This window comes from Coregonus clupeaformis, unplaced genomic scaffold, assembly GCF_020615455.1.
Source record: "Coregonus clupeaformis isolate EN_2021a unplaced genomic scaffold, ASM2061545v1 scaf4799, whole genome shotgun sequence".
Taxonomy (NCBI): Eukaryota; Metazoa; Chordata; class Actinopteri; order Salmoniformes; family Salmonidae; genus Coregonus; species Coregonus clupeaformis.
Genome location: NW_025538253.1, coordinates 6412 through 21368, shown reverse-complemented (window position 1 = coordinate 21368; position 14957 = coordinate 6412). Strand labels below are relative to the sequence as shown.

General features: G+C 42.6%; 1 pseudogene; it reads right to left on the bottom strand.

The window, feature by feature from the left end:
* Window positions 1–1886: 1886 nt before the first annotated feature.
* LOC123490788 lies at window positions 1887–14295 on the bottom strand (annotated as a pseudogene).
* Between the last annotated feature and the right edge of the window lie 662 nt (window positions 14296–14957).

Below are 14957 nucleotides of genomic sequence, written 5' to 3'. Positions count from 1 at the left end.
TGGGGGAAAAAAGTATTTAGTCAGCCACCAATTGTGCAAGTTCTCCCACTTAAAAAGATGAGAGAGGCCTGTAATTTTCATCATAGGTACACGTCAACTATGACAGACAAAATGAGAAAAGAAATTCCAGAAAATCACATTGTAGGATTTTAATGAATTTATTTGCAAGTTATGGTGGAAAATAAGTATTTGGTCAATAACAAAAGTTTCTCAATACTTTGTTATATACCCTTTGTTGGCAATGACACAGGTCAAACGTTTTCTGTAAGTCTTCACAAGGTTTTCACACACTGTTGCTGTTATTTTGGCCCATTCCTCCATGCAGATCTCCTCTAGAGCAGTGATGTTTTGGGGGCTGTCGCCTGGGCAACACGGACTTTCAACTCCCTCCAAAGATTTTCTATGGGGTTGAGATCTGGAGACTGGCAAGGCCACTCCAGGACCTTGAAATGCTTCTTACGAAGCCACTCCTTCGTTGCCCGGGTGGTGTGTTTGGGATCATTGTCATGCTGAAAGACCCAGCCACGTTTCATCTTCAATGCCCTTTGCTGATGGAAGGAGGTTTTCACTCAAAATCTCACGATACATGGCCCCATTCATTCTTTCCTTTACACGGATCAGTCGTCCTGGTCCCTTTGCAGAAAAACAGCCCCAAAGCATGATGTTTCCACCCCCATGCTTCACAGTAGGTATGGTGTTCTTTGGATGCAACTCAGCATTCTTTGTCCTCCAAACACGACGAGTTGAGTTTTTACCAAAAGTTCTATTTTGGTTTCATCTGACCATATGACATTCTCCCAATCCTCTTCTGGATCATCCAAATGCACTCTAGCAAACTTCAGACGGGCCTGGACATGTACTGGCTTAAGCAGGGGGACACGTCTGGCACTGCAGGATTTGAGTCCCTGGCGCGTAGTGTGTTACTGATGGTAGGCTTTGTTACTTTGGTCCCAGCTCTCTGCAGGTCATTCACTAGGTCCCCCGTGTGGTTCTGGGATTTTTGCTCACCGTTCTTGTGATCATTTTGACCCCACGGGGTGAGATCTTGCGTGGAGCCCCAGATCGAGGGAGATTATCAGTGGTCTTGTATGTCTTCCATTTCCTAATAATTGCTCCCACAGTTGATTTCTTCAAACCAAGCTGCTTACCTATTGCAGATTCAGTCTTCCCAGCCTGGTGCAGGTCTACAATTTTCTTTCTGGTGTCCTTTGACAGCTCTTTGGTCTTGGCCATAGTGGAGTTTGGAGTGTGACTGTTTGAGGTTGTGGACAGGTGTCTTTTATACTGATAACAAGTCCAAACAGGTGCCATTAATACAGGTAACAGTGGAGGACAGAGGAGCCTCTTAAAGAAGAAGTTACAGGTCTGTGAGAGCCAGAAATCTTGCTTGTTTGTAGGTGACCAAATACTTATTTTCCACCATAAATTTGGCAAATAAATTCATAAGAAATCCTACAATGTGATTTTCTGGATTTTTTTCTCTCAATTTGTCTGTCATAGTTGACGTGTACCTATGATGAAAATTACAGGCCTCTCTCATCTTTTTAAGTGGGAGAACTTGCACAATTGGTGGCTGACTAAATACTTTTTTTCCCCACTGTAGCACCATTTTAAACTGAGACTCAGCGTTGCAACGAGCAGCACTGCAGATATTCAGATGAGCGCAATGCAAGACTTAACTCCCACAGTATCTGTGCATTTGCATGGGTGCACTTCACGCTGCTACAACGTGATAGTTACGGGACCGAAACAGCGGAGAGGTTTAGCCTCACGCTTCAACGCTCTTAAATGTTGCGGAATTTACCCGATATTGCTGTTTACTTCCTGAATTGCTGACTCCTGACTACCTTTAATGTTATGAAACCATTTTAATGTGTGCCGTACCTTTAAGGCGAGGTCAATCTGGTTTTGATGTTCTTAATGATGTAGCTCTCTACTCCCTAGCGTTGTGACTTGTCTTCAGAATGCACCTGAAATAATATGAGAAGTTATCAGAACAACACAATGAGCATCTTACAGGAAGGTGCTCGGAACAAGAGAGCGGACATATTGTTCTACAGGGGTGAACTTACAGGAAGAATTTGTATTTAGCTTCCGTGTCAAATGTATCAATGTTCAACTGCAGCACTTTTAGTCCTTTAGTTCTCTGTGAACATAAAATAACATTTCAGACTGCCAATAACAGTAATAAACATGTTAGAAACACAACCTCCAAAATGTTAGAAACACAACCTCCAGAGGACAAAGTAGTCATTTGTACACTGAGTACTTACCAAATGCTGAATTGGACACAACGTCATGACTTTCACCAAGTTCTAAAATGTAAAGGAAGGAAAAAAACGAATCGTAATTCACATGGAGCAATTAATCTCTACTGATATTATTTAGTCTGAATGATTGAACACAAATGTTTATGCCATTGCATCAATGTAGGAAGCTTTGTTTTACCTGAGGGACACTAAAGAAGGATTTGAACTCCAGTAGCTGGACTGGGTGACTGTTGTCCTCAACCCTCACCAGGCTCTTCTCATACAGATCCTTAAGATAGGAGAAACAAGCAATTAAGAGTCATAGAAGCTCAATGTGAAAGTGCTACTTGTAAATAATTGCTTCCAAATCTTAAAACAGAAGATCCTTACCAGTCCCTTCTGCAGCCTGGATTCTTCCCTTCTGGGGAAAAAGAGCACCAAATATATTGTTGGAATTTCCAAGACTTCATGAAACTCTATAAAATGCAATAGTTTATGTAATTTAGATAAATTGGATAAGAAAGTGAAATGTTACCAACTAGAGCGGAAAAGGGATAAGTAAATGAATATGTAGAGTACCTGCTCAAGAAGAGGTTGATGTATTCCATATTACACTGAAGAACAAACACTGAGCTGAAAAACAAAAAGAGTGTTAGGTTAATCAACACTATTTTAGCAATTAGAGTATGAGCCAACCAACCCCCATACTACAGAAGCATACAATACAAGTTTGAATAAGAAACTTCTGAGGCAGGTCCAACAGTACTTTCAGAGCAGTGTAAATGGAAAACACACTGTTTATTCTCTACCTGAAGATGGTGGGGAAGGTATCCATGGCAATGTGCTGGACGAACAACAGGTAGGCCAGACTGGCCAGAGACTCTTTGGAGTAGCGCACTTCTTCCTCCAGGAACCCATGCACCTCTCTCCTCCACAGCAGGCCGTGGCACAGCATGTCAGGGAGGGACTCCCCGATGCCCGACAGGATGCCCTGCAGAACACACACACATACACCAATTACAGGAGGAGTAGGGTTAGCCCGATATTAGTTATGCCTGCGCCTATACAGGATGAAGTTACCTCTACTTGTATGAGAACTTGTGTGAAAGTCGAATATATTCAGTCGAATATAATCGTCAAGAATAGTATGAAAGAGCTAGCCTGTTTCCAGATCTGTTTGTGCTGTATAGCCACAATTAACAGGCCCCTACGGTCCTTGTCAATGTCCATAGGATTTGGATATACCATATATCATATACGGCACAAACAGATCTGGAACCAGGCTATGAGAGGAGCAATGGTCACAATCTGAGCTGGCTTCTTAACAGAATCTCTGTGGCAAAGTTCCTGAGGGGAGATTCTGCTATGGTTTCAGGATCCTTCAGCTGCACCTCCAGAAGAGGCTCACAAAGACTCTTCATACTGTTAGGGAGACACAACATACAAACACACTATAGTCAGAGACTCTATTCATGCAACTATAGGCACATAATATACTGTACACTCCACATAGAAGCACAGACCGAACTATACTGTACTTTAATGCTAATCTGCTAAGGTAGGATGGTCTATTGTATCTGTCCCTATGTTTAAAACATAATATTAACAAAGCTTTCCCCAATCACTTAACCCAATAGCTCCCCGAAAAAACATGGCCACCTACTTGAGCAGCTCTGTCCTCAGCTCATCCTCTTTGGCCGTGTGCGTCCCGTTGGTAATATCGGCCTGCTGGCTCTGCTTGGCCTCCTCCACAAAGTGTCTGACGAAGACCAGGAGGGCCGAGCAGCAGCGGCACAGGCTGAACACGTCGTCCTCCTCCTGCTCCTTGGTCTGGGGCACGGGCAGCCTGGCCACCGAGGGTGGAGAGAGCCATGCCCACTGAGGAGGCCTTCTGGCTACCCAGCCGCAACAACACTGAGGGGGAGGTTGGAGAGGTGGGGACAGTAAGAGAGAGGGTCAGGGTGGGGAAAGAGTGGGAGAGATTGATGGAGTAGACAGGGAAGTGTGAATAGGGGCGAAGGGTAGGACGGTGGGTGAGAGAGTGAAGGAAGTGAGGAGGGTGTTTTAAGTCTAGTAGGAAAGATGTAGGAAATGTGTTGATTGAAATAGTGGTAGGAGAGGGTAGGAAATAAGGTATAGGAAAGTGAGGGTACAGAAAATCCTTAGTCATCAAGAATATGAAACATTGAGGGTGTTCCATTCAGACAATCCATCCTGTTCCTCACCTTTCTGTAGTGGCTGCAGCAGGAGGATGATCGTCTCTGCGAGGGAGTCAGGGTGGGCCTCCTCCACCTGCTCCAGCAAGCCAACCAGCAGCTCATTGGGACTGCAAACCTGACCAATCACAGACAATAATAAAGCAGTCATTCAATCTTAAGCCTGGTCCCATTATTATCTTGCCAACTCCTATGGTGGCAATACATCACAAATACAGTCGATCTGGGGCCAGGCTAGCAAACATTTACATTTTATACCCCAAAAAACAATATTAAACCTGTGTTTTGAGTAATAACTGATAATGGTTATAACATGAAAACAGACCTCCAGTATATGTGTGAGGATGGCGAGACAGTGATTAAGATTATTGTCCTCTTTCTTCAACAGAATCTGAAACAGAGGACCCAGCAGGTTCCAGCCCATACATCTCACTATGTTCTAGAGAAAGAGAGGGAGAAGTAATATTACTTGACTCTACTCTGTAAAAACTAACACCATAATTATGGCCCAGACTTTTCCCTGATCAAATCATGTGGTCAGGAAAACCTCAGGGCCCAAACTATCACTATTAAGTGCATATACTGTATAGGCTAGTTTAAGAGAGAGAATCTTTCAGCTGTTCCACAAACTAGAGAAGCAGCACACTACATCCAAATGAATACAGCTGATTGATCTTGTGTACACATGGTATGGATGTCTGGTTCAATCTTCAGCGCACCTTATTTTTTCTCATCTATGACGATACTCAGAACCTGAACACTATCTCCCTCCTCTATACAGGTACGTCCAGCCATCTGGAAAACGTCGTAATCCTCAGTCGTACAGTTGTCATCCTGGATGGCTTGCTATGACAGATGAATAGGTCCAGGTCTGTGCCCAAACAGTTTGAGCTTCTACTTCTAAAAATCCACCTTTCCAGAAATAAGTCTCTCACTGTTGCCGCTTGCTACAGACCCCCCTCAGCCCCGGGCTGTGCCCTGGACACCATATGTGAACTGATTGCCCCCCATCTATCCTCAGAGTTCGTACTGCTTGGTGACCTAAACTGGGATATGCTTAACATCTCGGCCAACCTACAATCTAAACTAGATGCCCTCAATCTCACACAAATTATCAACGAACCTACCAGGTACAACCCAACATCTGTAAACATGGGCACCCTTATAGATATCATCCTGACAAATTGACCCTCTAAATACACCTCCGCTGTCTTCAACCATGATCTCAGCGATCACTGCCTTATTGCCTGCGTCCGTAATGGGTCCGCGGTCAAACGACCACCCCTCATCACTATCAAACGCTCCCTAAAACACTTTAGCGAGCAGGCCTTTCTAATTGACCTGGCCCGGGTATCCTGGATGGATATTGACCTCATTCCGTCAGTAGAGGATGCCTGGTTGTTCTTTAAAAGTGCTTTCCTCTCAATCTTAAATAAGCATGCCCCATTCAAAAAATTCAGAACTAAGAACAGATATAGTCCCTTGTTCTCCTCAGACTTGACTGCCCCTTGACCAGCACAAAAACATCCTGTGGCGTACTGCATTAGCATCGAACAGCCCCCGCGATATGCAACTTTTCAGGGAAGTCAGGAACCAATATACACAATCAGTTAGGAAACCAAAGGCTAGCTTTTTCAAACAGAAATTTGCATCCTGTAGCACTAACTCCAAAACGTTTTGGGACACTGTAAAGTCCATGGAGAATAAGAGCACCTCCTCCCAACTGCCCACTGCACTGAGGCTAGGAAACACTGTCACCACTGATAAATCTACAATAATCGAGAATTTCAATAAGCATTTTCCTACGGCTGGCCATGCTTTCCACCTGGCTACCACTACCCCAGCCACCAGCTCTGTACCCTCCGCTGCAACTTGCCCCTGCCCCCACCCCTACAAATCAGCTGGGCTAGACAATCTGGACCCTTTCTTTCTAAAACTAGCCGCCGAAATTGTCGCAACCCCTATTACTAGCCTGTTCAACCTCTCTTTCGTAACGTCTGAGATCCCCAGAGATTGGAAAGCTGCTGCGGTCATCCCCCTCTTCAAAGGGGGTGACACTCTAGATCCAAACTGTTACAGACCTATATCCATCCTGCCCTGCCTTTCGAAAGTTTTTGAAAGCCAAGTTAACAAACAGATCACGACCATTTCATCCCACCGTACCTTCTCCGCTATGCAGTCCGGTTTCCGAGCTGGTCATGGGTGCACCTCAGCCACGCTCAAGGTCCTAAACGATATTATTATAAGATGTCTTCATCGACCTCGCCAAGGCTTTCGACTCTGTCAACCACCGCATTCTTATTGGCAGACTAAATAGCCTTGGTTTCTCAAATGACTGCCTCGCCTAGTTCACCAACTACTTCTCAGATAGAGTTCAATGTGTCAAATCGGAGGGCCACAGGGGTGGCCCTCCACAGGGTTCAATTCTCGGGCCGACTCTATTCTCTGTGTATATCAATGATGTCGCTCTTGCTGCTGGTGACGCTCGGATCCACCTCTATGCAGACGACACCATTTTGTATACATCTGGCCCTTCATTGGACACTGTGTTAACAAACCTCCAAACGAGCTTCAACGCCATACAACACTCCTTCCGTAGCCTCCAACTACTCTTAAACACTAGTAAAACTAAATGCATGCTCTTCAATCGAACGCTGCTTGCACCCGCCCACCCGACTAGAATCACTACTCTCGGCGGGTCTGACCTAGAGTATGTGGACAACTACAAACACCTAAGTGTCTGGTTAGACTGTAAACTCTCCTTCCAGACTCACATTAAGCATCTCCAATCAGAAGTTAGATCTAGAATCGGCTTCCTACAGTGGGGAGAACAAGTATTTGATACACTGCTGATTTTGCAGGTTTTCCTACTTACAAAGCATGTAGAGGTCTGTAATTTTTTTATCATAGGTACACTTCAACTGTAAGAGACTGAATCTAAAACAAAAATCCAGAAAATCACATTGTATGATTTTTAAGTAATTAATTTGCATTTTATTGCATGACATAAGTATTTGATCACCTACCAACCAGTAAGAATTCCGGCTCTCACAGACCTGTTAGTTTTTCTTTAAGAAGCCCTCCTGTCGGCAGTGTATCAAATACTTGTTCTCCCTACTGTATTTCGCAACAAAGACTCCTTCACTCATGCTGCCAAACATGCCCTCGTAAAACTGACTATCCTACCGATCCTTGACTTCAGCGATGTCATTTACAAAATAGCCTCCAACACTCTACTCAGCAAATTGGATGTAGTCTATCACAGTGCCATCCGTTTTGTCACCAAAGCCCCATATACTACCCACCATTGTGACCTGTACGCTCTTGTTGGCTGGCCCTCACTACATATTCGTTGCCAAACCCACTGGCTCCAGGCCAGTGGCGGTTCTAGACACATTTTACTAGGGGGGCCAGTGTTTAATCAGGGGGGCACACATAAAAAAACTGGCAACACATGATATTCAAAGATTATAAACTTTATTTTACTTTAAAATCATATGACATTTATTATAACACGTATTTTGTACAAGAGTGCAGATGCAAGAGAGATAGTACCATAAAAATTAGAAGAAAAAAAAAGTACAGGGTACAAATACAGGGTTCATATTCAATGTGAACAAAACTCCAGGATACAACAAAGGGTACAACAATGTGCCATTTCCTATTTATGGAAGCCCCACTACTGTGGACAGTTGATTCCACATTTTGTTTTAAGAAAGAAAACTTTCTGAGTGATTTATAAACAAAACACACTACCCTGTATCCATGTAGGTAAAATAAACCAAATCAGAAAAGAAATTCAATTCAAAGAGGCTTTACTAGCATGACCATATTGACATACAGTATTGCTAAAGCACATAAACAGGGAAACGTGTTACACATTAACATCCAGTAGTCCAATAGGATGCAGACAATAAACATTAAGTTAACATTCGTTTAAAAGCAACAATCATGTCAACACAATGTAGCAATATGAACAACACTGATGGATATCAGCAACAACATGAAAACAAGAATATTACAGGTGTCTGTGTGTGTGTGTGTGTGTGTTCTGTGTCTTTGTGTACTTCACTGTCAGTTGATGAGCAGGTGTACAAAAAAGGCTTTACAACATATATGGGCAAGTCCATTTAGGACAGCACATTTCCACCATAGTTCACATTAGGAAAAAATGACAGCATGAATGCTCACTAAACAAACATATACTACATATACCTTTTTATACACATTTTTTTTCAGTAATTTTTTAAGAGTGAAAGGGAAGTAAGCAATCGCTCATCATAGGATCATACATATTTCAGTTACAATATTAGTTACAATATTAGTGTTAGTTAGATCATCATGTCAAAGCTGGACCTGCAAAGTCTGAACGACACAAGTGTGCAATGATTGGAGTGATTTTGTTTCTTTTTTTTCTTGCTTTGCTTGTTTTCAAAAGGAAAAATCATAGTTGGTAAAAAATAAAATAAACTTTAGTTGAAAGGTATCACACTGTATAATTTACAAATATCTAAAGAGGTTTAGTGGATGCCATAAAACATCTGTGGAGCTTGAAGATTTGTAGTACATAGATGTTTGGCAGAGATAATTCAAAAGAATAAAATCATAAACTCTATCTATCGAGAGAGAGAGAGAGAGAGAGAGAGAGAGAGAGAGAGAGAAGTGTTTCCTTAGAGCAGTACATGCAGCAATCACTTAATGGAGTGATGTCATAATGGGCCACAAAACTTTGGGGATGTGGATGGAAAGTTACAGGCAGGAGAGGGGAACCAACAGAAGCAGGTCTTGAGACATGAGTTTGCCCTTTTTTGAAAACCTCTTGAGAGAGGATTGGTGGGATATATATACATACATACAAACATACATACACTCTAGTAGTGTGTGGAACTACTGGTACTGTGAGGAAAAAAAAGATAGATGATGTAAAATGAAAAATAAAACAAGCTTCAGCTTCTTAAGACACGGTGGGTTCATCTAAGTAGACACATGTAACTTCATGTGGACACCAGACTGTCTTTGTCTACACATCTAACTTCATATGGACCCCAGACTGTCTCTGTTTACACATGTAACTTCATATGGACACCAGACTCTTTGTCTACACATGTAACTTCATATGGGCACCAGACTGTCTCTGTCTACACATGTAACTTCATATGGACACCAGACTGTCTTTGTTTACACATTTAACTTCATATGGGCACCAGACTGTCTCTGTCTACACATGTAACTTCATATGGACACCAGACTGTCTCTGTCTACACATGTAACTTCATATGGACACCAGACTGTCTCTGTCTACACATGTAACTTCATATGGACACCAGACTGTCTCTGTCTACACATGTAACTTCATATGGACACCAGACTGTCTCTGTCTACACATGTAACTTCATATGGACACCAGACTGTCTCTGTCTACACATGTAACTTCATATGGACACCAGACTGTCTCTGTCTACACATGTAACTTCATATGGACACCAGACTGTCTCTGTCTACACATGTAACTTCATATGGACACCAGACTCTTTGTCTACACACGTAACTTCATGTGGACACCAGACTAACTCCATTCATTTTACCGGGTGGTATTGAGAACAGATAAACCCCACCGTGTCTTAAGAAGCTCAAGCTTGTTGTTTTATTGTTCATTATATCTCTTTTTCCTCACAGCGGCACTCATACGCTACTAGCGTATATATCATATAGATACACTACAGCAACAGGATACGGCGGTTGTGCTGTCTGGCAAAACGGTCCACAACTACATCAAGATCCAGAGCCTTGGCCCTTCTGGACTCTATGCTCAGGACACCAAGATCACTGAGTCTCTCATCACTAGTGGTGGACCGCAGGAAGGTTTTTATCAGTTTCAGTGTGGAGAAACTGCGTTCGCAAGAGGCTGAGCTTACAGGAAGGGTTACAGCAATCTTGCACAGTCTAAAGAGCTCAAAGAAAACTTCCCTGTATGGCTCAATAAAACAAACCAGCTCAACTGTACTGCATGGCTTTTTGACTTCACCACTCTGTATTTTTCTGTCCAAAACTCTCTTAAATTGATGGAGCTCATGCCCTAAATCATCAATGTCTGCATTATACAAACGGCCAAATGAAAAAACATTGCTCTCCTTTAAAAAGGTATCACTCTGGGGACTGAGAGACTGTATGCTTCTCATGAGCTCACAGTTTGTATTGGAGAAACGTCTGTTCAACTCATTGAGCATGCTGTCAATTACAGGATAGAAAAATGATGTGAGAAACATATCTTTGTCACGTTCTACCTCCCTCTGACCAACAGTGCTTAGCGTGCAGTAGCCACTGAGTCTAGAGCTCAGCATTTTCTGACGTTTCGCCACTGACCTTGTTGCAGAATCACACTGCTCACAAATATTCAATGCTTCATCCCACAACTCATCAAAGAAAGACTCCCTGCCTGTGGTCTTTCAATGTCAGGACTAAAGCATTTACTAAGTCAACAGCACTTGACAGATCAACAGTTTGTGACTGTAACATGTCAGACAATAGCTTTGTCTCCCCCAAACAACTTACGCAGAGTAACAAGATGCACAACAAATTCTAGGTCAATTTGAGCAAGAAGACCTCGGGCCTCAACAGTTCTTTCACCATGACGTTCTTGAGCAATCTCTTGCAGTAGTCGTTTAAGGGCAGGTAGAGTGTCCATGATATTACGTAGGGCTAGAAATCGGCATGACCAACGTGTGTCGCTTAAACGTTGCAGCTCTCTGGTTCTGCCATACATTTCTCTTTGGAGAGACAGCCATTTTGGGTGCACATATGAGGAAGAAGTAAACATATAAAGACTCTGTAACAAAGAAAAAAAACTCCTCCGTTTCTGGGACACTTTTGACTACATCAACTAACACTAAATTCAGACAATGAGCACTACAATGGACGTAGAAGGCAAATTTAGCCTGTTCTTTGATCCTTGCCTGAACCCCTGAATGCTTACCGCTCATAACTTGGCAGCGCCATCGTACGCTTGGCTTACGAGGTTATTTTTGTAGTCCAGGCCATAACGTTCCAGTAAGTGTACTATTTTTCCAGTAAGCCCTGCTGCATCTAACCTCTCTGCAGATTCAAAATGGAGAAAACTCTCCTTAATGGCCCCATTGTAATAGTACCTGAGTGTGAAGGACATCTGTTCTTTTTTTGAAATATCCTTTGTTTCATCTGCCATGACGCTAAAAACCTCACTTTTCTTCACTTCTTCTATGATTTCAGACCGAACCATTTCTGCCAAACAACCCAAAACCTCATTCTGGATGATCTTGCTTGTGTACTTTGCATTGTGAATGGAAGTTAATCTTCTCTTAACAAGTTGGTCGTGGTTAGCAACTGTGTTAAGAATTTCCCTAAAGTTTCCTTTGTTAGTGGACCCTTCAGATTCATCATGTCCTCTTTGTGCTATGTTTTGTGTAGCTGTAAGCAACAGCACTTCCCCAACTGTTTTAATGTATGCCTGATTTTCTTGTACTTGTTTAGTGTGTTCTTTGTCAAGGAGATCTGTTAGTGTTGCGTCAGTTCTAACAGCTCTTTGATAATCCCTCCATGCGATCATTGCACACTTGTGTCGTTCAGACTTTGCATGTAGTGAAAACCCTGCATTTCTCATAGTTGCCTTTTTCCAGTTTGTAAAACCAGGTGTTGAAACAAAACGGTGTCTGGGGCATTTGGTGTGCTAAAATGTCTACATGCATAGCAACATGTAGAGTCCGTCATTACAGAATACTCAAGCCATGGATGAGTTTGGTCTGAAGCTCGTCTTCTGTCCCCATCAGTGTGGTTGGGAATATCTTCAAGTTCGGCTGTACTGGTACGTCATACTTAGACTTGCTGATATCTGAAGAAGATGGACAGTAAACATAGGGCACAACTACAACATTTATTTACTGTATATCTGCATGTATTTCAAAATGTAGGCAAAGTATTTACTTAAAAAAAAACAGAGCCATATTGACACAAAAAGAATTAACAGCAGAAAGCAGCATTTTAAGGACACCCAGCAGGCCTACCATTACATTGTAATTGCATTGCTTTGCAAATAGTAAGAACCTTCCTCATCACAAACCTGATGGTGCAGTACTTGATCCACATGGATCCACTTGCTGTCCCTCTGGCTGTTCATCTCTCTGTCCCTGTATGCTTTCTTCTTCATGCTTCTCACCCTCTTCTTCATTCTCCTCGCCCTCTTCTTCATTCTCCTCACCCTCTTCTTCATCCTCCTCACCCTCTTCTTCATCCTCCTCACCCTCTTCTTCATCCTCCTCACCCTCTGGAATTTCCCTCTCTTTGTCAGACCCCTCACTTTCATCACATGCTGGCTCTCCCTCTTCCTCAACTTTCTCAAAACCTCGATTTGTTTCTCTCACTTTTTTGATTGCTGGGGCAAAAATGACTTTATGTCCCTTCCTCGTTTCATGATAACTATTAGAAGAAGAAAAACGTAGGGGCATGCATTACATTTTGTTACCTAACCATCCCTCCCTACTTAACACTGGCAGATAACCTGTTGATTACTTTACTAAAAATGTATTTGTTATCGCGATGCAACAGCCAAGACGGATGAAGTTACGTGGTTAACATCACAACATTGTGTAGACCCTAGCAAGGATAGCCTACTAACATTTGGATATTTGCTTCTGCTTTAATGAGTTTGCTTAGATATGATTACATTTCCTAAACAAATCGAGACCAGACATTTAAAACTTGATTTGATTTATGTGTGAGGAACAAAAGGAACATGTAGGCTATGTGCAAGAACAACAAGTCACTTATGATATTAAATCGTTTTCTTACCTTCGACTCCTGCAAATCGTAGCTCCTCTCGCAAATAGTAGTTGCTGGAGCTCTCATTCACCGAAGCAGCACCACACGTGGCAGGCAGGCAGATGGCAGGATACAGTTTTTGGGTGCGCCACTCTAATTTACCCGTGTAGAACGTTGCCGTGTAGAGCGTTGCATTAGTTCCGCTTTTGGCGCTCGCGTGTAAAATAGTTATAAATTCATAATTTTTTATTTGGTCAGCACGGGGGGGCCACAGGGGTGGCCAGGGACATTTCAGGGAGGCACGGGCCTCCCCCGGCCTCCGTGTAAAACCGCTACTGCTCCAGGCCATCTATAAATCACTGCTAGGCAAATCCCCGTCTTTATCTTAGCTCACTGGTCACCATAGCAACACCCACCCGTAGTATGCGCTCCAGCAGGTATATCTCACTGGTCATCCCCAAAGCCAACACCTCCTTTTGGCCGCCATTCCTTCCAGTTCTCTGCTGCCAATGACTGGAACGAACTGCAAAAATCTCTGAAGCTGGAGACTCTTATCTCTCTCACTAACTTTAAGCATCAGTTGTCAGAGCAGCTTACCGATCACTGTACCTGCACACAGCCATTCTGAAATTAGCCCATCCAACTACCTCATCCCCATATTGTTATTTATTTTGATAATTTACACCCCAGTATCTCTATTTGCACATCATCTTTTGCACATCTATCATTCCAGTGTTAATACGAAGTTGTAACTATTTGGCACTATGGCCTATTTATTGCCTTACCTCCATAATTTACTACATTCGCACACACTGTATATATATATTTTCTGTTGTATTTTTGACTTTATGTTTTGTTTACCCCATATGTAACTCTGTGTTGTTGTTTTTATCGCACTGCTTTGCTTTATCTTGGCCAGGTCGCAGTTGTAAATGAGAACTTGTTCTCAACTGGCTTACCTGGTTAAATAAAGGTGTGTGTGGGGGGGGGTCAAGACTTACACATCTATGGACAACATCCCTAAATTGTTCTAGAGCCATCCTGTCTCGGCCGTACTCAAGACTTACACATCTATGGACAACATCCCTAAATTGTTCTAGAGCCATCCTGTCTCGGCCGTACTCCTACTGAGGGTATCCCTTCACTAAACAGTCCTGTGAAGGGACTGGTATAATACGTGTTATTGAACAACATGTTTTGAATGCAGGTAACACCGTTTTTGTATCATGTATAAAATCTCTGCACACAAAACAGTGAATCGAGGCAAAGTCATCAGCTGATGTGCTGTGTGTGTGTGTGAGAGAGAGTGCGTGAGTGGCTTGGTGGCACATATGATGGATGTAATGTCCGGGATTGTATCTTAGTATATTAGTGAATTGACCTCAAATGTACTTTGTTTGTTTGTTTATACTAGTGGCGCGTAACTAGCTAACGTTAGCCTGGCCTAAAAGCACAGGATTAGGAAATTAACAAGGAAGAAATGGTCAAGTCACTCAATTATTGTAGTCGTTTCATAAAGCTACATAGGATCTACAGGTTTATTTCCACGGTAAAGAATATAATGGCATAGTTGAACTATTAATTGATTTAATTAATTAGGGGAATTGTTACTCACATGTCAATTTACGAAGATTGAGTTGGTCGCATGCGTTTCGGCAGTGTTTTTGCTTCATTGACCCTGATGCTTGCCGTAGATTTAATA